The following is an 11,830-nucleotide window of genomic DNA, read 5'->3' on the forward strand; positions in this document are numbered from 1 at the left end:
CATCAGAAAGACAGGGTCCTGGAGATAATCATTCATATAGAGGTGGGACCTCAAGTAAGAAATGAAAGATCCTGCCATAGCTCACTTTGGTTCTTTCTTTCTGAATTCAGGTTGGTTTGTTCTTATAATTCCTTCTCTGTGCATTGGTATTCTTTGAAATCTCTACCTTCCTAGCTCAACATTTTAGCAACCAAGTTAACCTCACTGCTGAAGTTCCCAGCATACTTGAAAGTCAGAGCAGTTTTTTTTTTTAACATTTACCTCTTACATACAACAACAGATTTATTTTAAATAATAATAGTGAAATGAAAAGATTAGCCAGAGATAGTACTAACTGGAAGAGGGGAAGAAAATGCAAACTGAAATTTTCCTTTATTGAAATATCATACATGTAATCATGCTAGTTAACAAATAATTAAAAATAAGATAATGTTAAAAAAGAAAAATGTAATAATTAACAATTTTAAGACATTAGTTATGTTTTTAGACAAAGGGGGAAAATGTATACCTACATATTGGATGCAGTAATGAATAATAATATGACAGTTTCTGGTTTTACACCTTAGCTTCTGCAAATTAGTACATGATCTCATCCAAATTGATCCTTTTCACACGTTCTTTTTTTTTTAAAGATTTTATTTATTTATTTATTTATTTATTTATTTATTTATTTATTTGACAGAGATAGAGACAGCCAGCGAGAGAGGGAACACAAGCAGGGGGAGTGGGAGAGGAAGAAGCAGGCTCATAGCAGAGGAGCCTGATGTGGGGCTCGATCCCATAACGCCGGGATCATGCCCTGAGCCGAAGGCAGACGCTTAACAGCTGTGCCACCCAGGCGCCCCCTTTTCACACATTCTTATTCAGTAGATAATGTATCCAGATTTGTCGGTCTTAATCCATCTTTACTGATAGCTGAAGAAAACATTTTATTAATCTTAGTTGCAAAAGTTTCTTTCACATAAAGCAATGGACAAATAATTAAGAAAAAAAACTCCAGGGTAAGTTTGCCAGAGTCAAAAAAATTCCTTTTCATAATAAATTCCAGAAATTATCATAATTTCCATGTCTTTGTCTTCCATATTGATATTTTTCAGCTTTTAAGTGTTTCTTCAGTAGAAAAATTTTGAACACAAATAAAAAGTTCCAAGTGGTCAAATACAATGACAGAATTAAACCAACTCGAGTTCTGTATCTTGGTCTTTGCAGTCACTACGCTGTCATTATTTTGAATGTACTTTTTAAATGCAGGACTATGTAGTGCTATAGACTTTAGAGATGCACTTTGCCTGCAGCAATTTTAAACTATTCTGAGCACTAAACACACAGAACTGATGTGTGTAGGTTAGTATGATTACCTTCCATGTAGAGCACAATGTTTATTACAGAATAATAAATATAAACTAATTTGGATCTTATATTTTAAAATGCAGCAATAACTAAAATAATTGCTTAGGGGCGCCTGGGTGGCACGGCGGTTAAGCGCCTGCCTTCGGCTCAGGGCGTGATCCCGGCGTTCTGGGATCGAGCCCCACATCAGGCTCTTCTGCTATGAGCCTGCTTCTTCCTCTCCCACTCCCCCTGCTTGTGTTCCCTCTCTCGCTGGCTGTCTCTATCTCTGTCAAATAAATTAAAAAAAAAAATCTTTAAAAAAAATAAATAAAATAAAATGTTAAAAAAATAAAATAAAATAAAATAATTGCTTAAAACTTAGACCAACAAAATATATTTTTTTTCTATGAAGGAGTGTTTTTATCACTGACATTGTTTACAATTATTGGTTCATTGTGATAATAAAAAGTAGACAGAGATACTACTACACACCTGTTAGACTGGCCAAAATTCAGAACAGTGACAGCACCAGATCTGGCGAGAACGTGGGCAACAGGAATTCTCTTTCATTACTGTGGGAATGCAAGATAGTATGCTTTGGAAAACAGTTTGGCACCTTCTTACAAAACTAAACATGCAGTAACCATACGATCCAGCAATTATGCTTCTTAAATATTTACCCAAAGGCATTGAAAACTCAGGTCCATACATAAACTTGCATAGAGATGTTTATTCATAATTGCCCAACTTTGGAAACAACCAAGACATTCAGTGGTGAATGAATAATAGTAGACTCTAGTAGAACTAGACAATGGAATATTATTCAGGGCAAAAAATAAATGAGCTATTGAGTCATGAAGAGACAGAGCAGAACCTTAAATTTTTATTATTAAGTGAAAGAAGCCAATCTGAAATGACTACATACTGTATGATTCAAATTATATGGCATGCTGGAAAGCATAAAACTATGGAGACAGTAAAAAGATTTAGTGGTCTCCAAGGATGGGTGTGAGGATGGTGGAGGGTTGAATAGGCAGAGCACAGAGGATTTTTAGGGCAGTGAAAAATTCTTTGTGATACCATAATGATGGAAAGATGATTAGATATAGAATACCCAAACCCACAGAAGACAAGAGTGAGCCATAATATGAACGATGGACTTTGGATGATTATGATGTGTCAATGTAGGCTTATCAGTTGTAACAAATGTACCACTCTAGTGGGGCATGCTGATAAATGGGGGAAGCTGTGAGTTTGGGGGGCAGGAGGTATATGGAAAATCTCTAAACCTTCCCCTCAATTGAGCTGTGAAACTAAAACTTCTCTAAAAAAGGAAACTCTTAAGTTAAAAAGAAGTAGACTGACATTATTTGGTAGTATTATTGTTTTTAAATCCACAAAAGACAACGTCCTGCACCCCCATTTTTGTCTGCACTGGAACAGACCACCCCCACCACTTGCCCTTGTACTCAGCTACTGCTCTGCTTCCTTCTGGGGTTTCGTTGCTCACCATCTCAGAAAAATTTCCTGTAAGCTTAATGATCTTGTATCACAAATACACCAGGGCTAACACAATCTACTCTAAGCCATTCTCTACATTTTCTGATAAATTTATCAAACCAAGTAACCATGGAGGAGGACTGTGGGCAATTTTAATTTTTTTAAGAGAATGAAAGAAAAAAAATATGCCTGAAAGCAATGGAAAGTAGATGAGACTCAACAATAAATCAGAGAGACTGAACTGCCCCAGCTAATTCAGTCAGAAAGGAGTAAACAACTGCAGCGGCTTGATTCAGACTATTACCTTTAATGCATTAGGAAAAAGAGACAGAAGAGAGAAAATGACTAAGTAATACATGTGAATTTCACACTTCACACTTTGTCACTTAGCATAGCTTCTACCTTGCTCCTATCATCCTGCACTGATACAACATCTGAACAATAGAGAGAGGCAGGAATAATGGGTTCCTTTTTGGAGAAATTAATTCAGTGAGACACAAATAAGACTCTTCTAAAAGAGAGATTCAAAAGCAAATGTGTAGAAAACAACTTGAGCTAGGAGGGGCAGCAGAAAGGCAAACACTGGGTAGGAAAAAGAATTTGAGTCCTTGAACTGTGAATTCAATGCTTTCATCCATTCACTCTTTTCAACAAAATATATTAATAATTTATTAATGTCAACTATTGTTCCAGGTGATGAAAAATATAAGTGTAAACTAATCTCTATGGTCTGTGCTCTGACCCACTGATGAATTCAAATTGTCACATTTACACAAAATACCAAATCTCCATATCCTGTGCCTCTAGCCCTCTGATTAGTCAGCAGTCCAGTTTTCCTAAGGATCCCTCCCTTCTGTTTTTCACCTTAGACATCACTGGGGTGGAGTGGCCATGGAGGACTGTCTGCCATTATGAAGCCTGTTTTTCTGGAGGATTAGGTAAGGTTCAGGCCATAAATGTTTTTCATGCCGTGCAATGGAGTCTGGAATACTTAGGCAATGGGGAACCACTGAAGGATTTTTAACCCACAGCAGTCACAGAGAGGTTTACGTTGTTTTAGGAATTTAACGCTGGTATAGTAGGTTGAATAGTGACATACCACCCCTCCCAAAGGGGGGGATATGTAGATATAGATATATAGATACATATCTACATCAAATCTCTAGGATCTGCGAATGTGATCTTATTTGAAAAAAGAGTCTTTGCAGATGTAATTAAGTTGAGGATCTTGAGATGAGTTTATTCTGTATTATCTGGGTAGAGAATAAATCCAATGACAAGAGTCATTATAAGAGACAGAGAACAGACACATACAAGAGATGTCGATATGAAGGCATAGCGGAGAGATGTGGCTATAAGTCAAGAGAGCCAGCAACCATAAGAAACTGGAAAGGTAAAGAAGAGATTCTCTCCTAGAGTCCCAGAGGGCACATAAGACTCCCGACACGTTGACTTCTGACCTCTAGAAGTGTCAGCAAATAAATTTATCTTGTTTTAAACCACCAGTTTGTGATAATTTGTTATGACAGCCACAGGAAACCAACACAACTGGAGGCAACATTACGGCTGTGCTTGATATAAGAGTGTGGTCTGGGATAGGATATAATGGCAGACACTATTACTGTAGGACATACTTAGAAGAATATATACCAAAATGTTAACTTTGGATGATGGGACTCTATATAACTTTTATTTTCCTCTTTATTTTTATTTATGTTTTCCAGTTTTTAAAGAACTATAGGTACATACTACTGTAGCTAAATACAGAAAAAATAAGCCACATGAGATAATAAGGACTTGAACTGAGTCAGTAGAAGTCGGCACTGAGAAGAGGAAATGTTCTTTATCTATCTATCCATCTATCCATCTATCCATCTATCCATCTATCCATCTATCTATCTATCTATCTGATAAATATTTTCTGGGTGCTCACTAGATGCTATTTTAGGCTTTGTAGAGACAACAGGAGACATTACAAAGAAAAACACCTATCTCTGCCTCATGGATCTTATATTCAGGGAGAGAAAGCCATGGAGAGTTTTGAGCAAAGGCATAGGCGACTTCGTTTTAAAAGGATCACTCTGGATGCTGTGCGTAGTGATAGTTAAGAATAAAGTGAAAATAGGGAGAACAGTTCCGTGGCTATTCCTATTATCCAGGTGAAAGGATAGTGAGTGGCTTGTGCTAGGACATGACCTAGGAGGCTAGGGTTTCTTTCTGTGACTGGCTTGAATAGAGCCAAAGCGAATAATGAAATTATTGACACTTTCAAAGCATATATTATGGTGCGGCTTTAAGTATGGGGGTTGAGCAAGGCTCTTGGTCTGAGACCTAGTTCTTCACCAGTGTACATGGAACCAAGGAGTCTGGGGTGCTGAGTCAATCTTTTGAGTACTTCAGGCTCTCTCTTGAATCCTACTGATGGAATAGCCATGGTACTTAAAATGAAGTGATCCAATGCAGCTGAACAGGAAGGAGGACTTCACTGACAGGTAACACTGCTGGATCTGGTCCTACTCAACTCCATTTCTGAGGACTATGCCCACGGCACGTAACTTACAGAAACTATCCCCATTGGATGGCATCTTTTATCACACAAGAATATGCTGTAGTAAATTACATGGTAAGAAACCATTCCATGGGGGCGCCTGGGTGGCGCAGTCGTTAAGTGGCTGCCTCTGGCTCAGGGCGTGATCCCAGTGTTCTGGGATCAAGCCCCACATCAGGCTCCTCTGCTAGGAGCTTGCATCTTCCTCTCCCACTCCCCCTGCTTGTGTTCCCTCTCTCGCTGGCTGTCTCTGTCAAATAAATAAATAAAATCTTTAAAAGAAAAAGAAAGAAAGAAAGAAAGAAAGAAAGAAAGAAAGAAAGAAAGAAAGAAAGAAAGAAACCATTCCATGTATTCAGTTCTAAAGTCAGGGACTATCCCCAGCTGCTCCCTAACAAAATGAACACAGGAAGATCAGTGATGATATTTTTGTGGTTATCAGGGTATACTTGGGAAACAATTTTAATTATTGGAAATTGTCCAGCCAGCTGATGGTGTTGGTCACTGAGCTAGCTAATGAAAAAATCACTTGCCCTCTTTCCTCAAAAAATAACAGTGTGATTGAGAAATAGACCAGTTCCACACAAACTTTTCCCTGCACAAATTTCATAATTATCCTAACTCCATTCCAAAAAGATTTGCCATTGACTAACATTTAAGACAATTCCTAAAATGGTGCAAGAAAATTAAAACCCTATATAGAATGTTCAAAAGGGAGATTTATTTGTTTATTATTATTTTTTAATTGAGAACTAGAAACAGAATGAACTGATCAAACAGCTGATGTCAATGCCTTAAGCACCAGAGACAGAAGTTTGGGCTTAGATTGAGTTGCCGGGCATTTTGGCAGCCCATACATGGAGGGTAGATGAGGTAAATATTACAATACTCTCAGAGTCTAGGCAAAAACCACCATACTTTCTGCATAAGCCGATTTTATTATACAAATATCCCCACCCCAGTTTGCTTTAAAATGATTTCAAATGCTACCAACCATTTGAAGTCTTCTTCAAATCACTGCTCCCTTAGGGCACCCGGGTGTCTCTGTTAAGCGTCCAACTCTTGATTTCCTCTCAGGTCATGATCTCAGGATCATGATCTTGGAGTCATAAGATCAAGCCCTGTGTGGAACCCCACACTGAGCTCCCCACTCAGTGCAGAATCTGCTTGGGATTTTTTCTCTCCCTCACACTCTGCCCCTTCCCCTGCTCTCTCTCTCCCTCTCTCTAAATAAACAAACAAATAAATCAATACTTAAAACAAATCCTAGCTCCCTTGAACACAGTTACAAGGTATGCTGGAGGGCTTATATGCATCCTCTATCACTGTCTTTTCAGGACTCCTGATTATCCCAAATCGTAAGGGGACTCCAAGTATCCCCTAACATTTGTATGTAGGATTGTACATTTTAGTCCTCATGAAAAAGCAATTGAATTCAAGTTTTGTTTCTGAGGGAAGAAAGTATTATAGCTTGCTTTTCAAAGAAAGAAATAGAAGAGACATCCTGGAAAGGAGGAGAAAAGCAATAAAGAGATCCTGCATCCACCAAAAGTAAGAATAGCAAGACAAAACATGTTAAGAGCATACATACACCCCAGGTACCTAGGTCAAGGGACTAGATTAGAGTTTAACAGGCTGTAGTCTGAAGACATCGGCTAAGGGATTAGGGTGACTCAAAGATCAGGGTCATGGAGATTAATTTTAAGGAGGAGGGTATATTATCTTTAATTTCTGAATCTTGCACTACCCGGCTCTCCTACTAATTATGGAGTCAATGTGGAAAATGCATCAATAATTTAATTGATACCAACAGTTAGGTTCTCGTCTCATTGAGCCTCTTGTTGAGGCTGGAGTGATTCTCTTAATGGAGGGTTTTTGTAAGAGGAATGCATGATAACCGCACCTCCACATTCCTCAAGTAATACCTTGTGTACCTCTCTGTGTGTTGATGGCTTTCTACTACATTTCGTAATTTGATAGGCATTATAGCCTCTTATAGAGAATAGAGGCTTGCATGTACTCCTTATGTTTGTATCCAATAAAACATCTAGTACACTGTTTTGCACATGGTAGGGACTCAGGTTGTATCTGTAAAATTGAAAAGGGAAAGGAGAACAAGGATGAGAAATAAAACCATGCTTCCTCAAAGACTATTCAATGAAGGCGTCTCTTTCAAAATTACTTGAGTAGTGCAGATAAATGCAACAGTAAAGCTCTGTTTAGAACACCTGCTTTCTATTTGTCCTTTAACCCTTAGCTCAGAAAGCTCTCTTTACTATGTATCCCATTTCTATTTCTATTTAGGATAGTTTGATAATCAAGCTATGATTATAGATGCCTAACATCAGTTCCTCTATGACAGACGTATGATTCATTCCAATCATCTTAACTCTGTATGCAGACGTTCCTACACTATTCCATTTTCTTAATTACATAGTCTCCAAGGGCTACACCTGTGAGGGGATGCAATCCACAAATCTGCAGAGTTTAAAGAGAACTACCTTTCCCTGAGGTCTTCTCCCCAAATGTTAGGAAATGTAAGTGATTATTTTAACAAGCAGAATTTCTTCCCCCTCAAGTCATGACCTGGTTATATCAGATGAATTCAAAACTTCTGGGCAAGCACCTTAAGGCCATATCTTTTTTCCTCTCATGAGTTTTTGGCTGCTTGCCTTCAAACTGCAAGCTGGCAGACTTCATCCTTTAAAAGCTTAATTACCTGAAAACCCACCGGGCACCTGGAATACCTATAGTCCTCAGCCCTAGAGCTTGAGGATGGATGGAATAGAAATCTAATGCACTTGACCTTCTCACCTCCTGCTCATAGTCCATGCCCCTATTACACCTACTCAAATCCTCACTGAGGACAAAAGGGCCAGGGACCTTTGTTGACAGATGTTTCTAGAAAAGCTCCTATTCATCTGAAAGGCAATTGGGCCCCCTAGACCAGAGGTCCTCAAAAATATCATCTCCATACCTTACACTAACAGCCTCAGCAGCACCTGGGAAATTTTTAGAAATTAAATTCCCGGGTCCTAGTCTCGACCTCCTTATTCAGAAACTCTGGGGATGGAATCAAGCACCTTGTGTTTTTATAAGCCCTTCAGGTGTTTCTGATACTTGCTATAGTTTGGGAACCATTGTACTGGGTAACCGAACCAATGGCATTTGGCTGTGAGCTGTGGAGTTACTATTTATAACACCGAGCAGCCCTCACTCACCTCAGTCTCCGGAGTTGCAGGCGTTGGTGAGCTCAGTTCAAAGCAAGGGCTCTCAACTTTGAAGGTGTTTGGATAGCTGGCTGGGTGCGTTTGGAAGTACAGGATGTTCTCCCATGTGGCCCAAGGAACTGAAGAAATTCAGAGGATTCAAAACGTGAGTTGGCAAAACCTGGGACAGAGCATTACAGAGTTACCCTATCCTTTTAGATATGACCATCTGCATTATTATTTTCTTCCTTTCATTCTATCCCATAGATTTTGCTTTTTTGTGTTCCTCTTAAGGGTGATTCAAAACAAGGATTTATCAGGTCTTACTGTGTGTAAGGTGCACATCAAAAATACATATCTTGGGGCACCTGGTGGCTTAGTTGGTTAAGCGTCCGGCTCTTGATTTCGGCTCAGGTTATGAGGTCAGGGTCCTGGGATGGACCCCTGAGTCAGGCTCCCTGCTCAGCCAAGAGCCTGCTTTTCCCTCTGCTCCATCCCACTCCACTTGTATTCTCTCTGTCTCTCAAATACATAAAATCTTTAAGTCTTTAAAAAATGTAGGGAGAACACTAGCATAATTTTAAGATATCAAAAAGTTACCTATTGTATGCGAACATATTTCAGGGAAAGTTTCTTTGGAATGCAACTTCCTAAACAAGATTAAATATCTTCACGTGGCACCCTTTCTCTACTGCAAACACGCTGCATAGTTCTCCTATAATGCAGGTGTTTACTTGGGAAAGTGCATGCATTTTAGTTTTCCTTTAATCCAAACATTTAAGCTCATTAAAGGAACACATTCTCTAAAGATTTCTAGAGGGTCCATTTCAAATGCACATCATGGTGTATGTTTTATCTTAACAAATATAAGTTTTCATTTAACCAAATTTACATAAAATAGGATTCAACTGAGTTAACCTTCTAGTAGGAAAGAGGAAAGGCAGATGGACACATAATTTGGGGTTTATAGAAATTTTTTCTGGGAGGCAACCATTTGGAAAAGCAGACCATAATCCTATATGTGAGCACAAGTAAAATTGAGGTTCAAGTTAATCTAGCCTTATATTAGGAAGTATAGAACTTGGCTTCTAATCTCTTAAGAATTTCTGTCTCATATATATTTATGCACACACACACACACACATATATATATATACACACATATATACATGAATGTGTATATATAGAGAGAAAGTATATATGTATGTGTGTGCGTATGCCTGTGTGTATAATTTGACCTAAAAATACCTTTCTTCTGAGATTTTAACGGATCCTTTAGACATATGATTTAATGCCAACTTCAATGGATTATTAGGATGATCTAAAAACACAAACTGTTTCATCACTATGGAAATACTGAGTTAATACACAGAATTACTAGAACTGGAGAAAACTTGCTGACTCACTGATTCTTAACATTTTCCTCTGTGACCCATTACAGGGCATTTCCCCGTATCACCTCTCTGCTCCTGTCGCTCCTACCCCACCGCTTCTGCCTCTCAGGTTGAACTAGTTTTAAGAGAGGCCACATGATTGCCAGCAGCTGAAACGGTGGTGGGATCGGGACTCTTATCAGAAGCATGCACCCAGCAAAAGTTTTTAATTATTTTTTATTGAGGTGTAGTTGCCATAACCTTATTATTAGCTTTAGGTGTACAACAAAATGATTCGATATTTGTGTGTATTATGAAATGATTGCCACCACAAATCTAGTTAACACCCCTTACCCTCCATAGTTTTTCTTTCTTGTGTTGAGAACTTTTAAGGTCTATTCTCTTAGTAACTTTTAAATATACAACATAGTACTATTAGCTCTACTCACCATGCTACACATTACATCCTTATGATTTATTCTAAAAGTGGAAGTTTGTACCTTTTGACTGCTTTCACCCATTTCTTTCACACCCCCGCTCCCTGCGTCTGGCAACTACCAATATTGTCTCTGTATCTGAGTTTGGTTTTTTTAAGATTTCACATATGAGCTCCTAAGGTATTTGGTTTTTTTCTGTCTACCTACTGCACTTAACACAATGCCAAGATCCATCCATGTTGTTGCAAATGGCACAATTTCCTCTTTTGTGGGAGAATAATATTCTATCATCTATTCGTGAGCATATATATATGTGTATGTGTGCGTGTGTGTTTGCGTGCACGCGTATGTGCATGTAAACACTCTTCACCGATGGACACTGAGGTTGTTTCTGTAACTTGTAATAATGCTGTGGTGAACATGGGTGTACCTATCTTTTCCAATTAGTGTGTTTTTGTTTTTAAGATAACTAGCCAGAAAGTGGAATGGCTAGATCATAGGATAGTTCTATTTTTAATTTTTTGAGGAAGCTCCATACTGTTTTCCATCCTGGCTGCACCAGTCACTGTACATTCCAATAATAATGCACTAAACTTTTCTTTTCTCTACATCCGCACCAACACTTCTTGTCTTGTTGACAGCCTTTCTAACGTCAGGTGGTATCTAGTGGTTTTGATTTGCATTCCCTGACAGTGATGTTTAGCACCTTCACATGTACCTGTCGTCTGCATGTCGTCTTTAGAAAAATGTCTATTCAGATCCTCTGCCCATTTTTTAACCAGCCCATTTTTTAGGACTATTGAGCTGCATGAGTTCTTGATACATTTTGAATATTAGCCCTTGATCAGATACAACCATTTGGTAGGTTGCCTTTTCATTGCGTTGGTTTCCTTTGCTTTGCAGAAGCTTTTCAGTTTGACTAGTCCCACGTTTTGTTGCGCTTTCGTTGGTTTTGCTTGTGATGAGAAATCCAAAAAGTCGTCGTTAAGGTCAATGTCAAGGAGCTTACTGCCTATATTTTCTGAGAGTTTCATAGTTACTGGGCTTGTGCCTGATAGCTTCATGAATTTGCCTGTCATCCTTGTGCAGGGGCCATGCTAATCTCTGCATCGTTCCAATTTTAGTACATGTGCTGCCCAAGTGAGCGCAGCAAAGTTTCTTTTAACATCTCCATGTATGTATATACGTGTTTATCTCTGTGTACTGGAGACAGCAGGGATTAGAGTTAATCTGAGATACAAACTAATGCACTGACTGTGTTATTAAACAAGAAATATTCCACCCTGCTGGCGTAAACTGCTATCAACTAGTAAAATCACCTCATCCTGGAAGTGCTGAATTAGGGTCACACATAAGTGATGCACTTCCTACCCTTTCTCCAAACGTACACTTGTCCCCAAGGAGGGATTTAGATTGACATCATCCTCAGAT

At 38.7% G+C, this 11,830-nt stretch overlaps 1 non-coding gene across 1 annotated transcript; it reads right to left on the bottom strand.

Moving 5' to 3' along the window:
• Nucleotides 1-11,443: 11,443 nt before the first annotated feature.
• On the bottom strand, nt 11,444-11,547 carry LOC117802827. Its single transcript, XR_004626352.1, has one exon. It is a non-coding gene; the product is annotated as a U6 spliceosomal RNA (small nuclear RNA).
• Nucleotides 11,548-11,830: the final 283 nt, after the last annotated feature.

The sequence above is a fragment of the Ailuropoda melanoleuca genome, chromosome 6 (assembly GCF_002007445.2).
Source record: "Ailuropoda melanoleuca isolate Jingjing chromosome 6, ASM200744v2, whole genome shotgun sequence".
Lineage (NCBI taxonomy): Eukaryota > Metazoa > Chordata > Mammalia > Carnivora > Ursidae > Ailuropoda > Ailuropoda melanoleuca.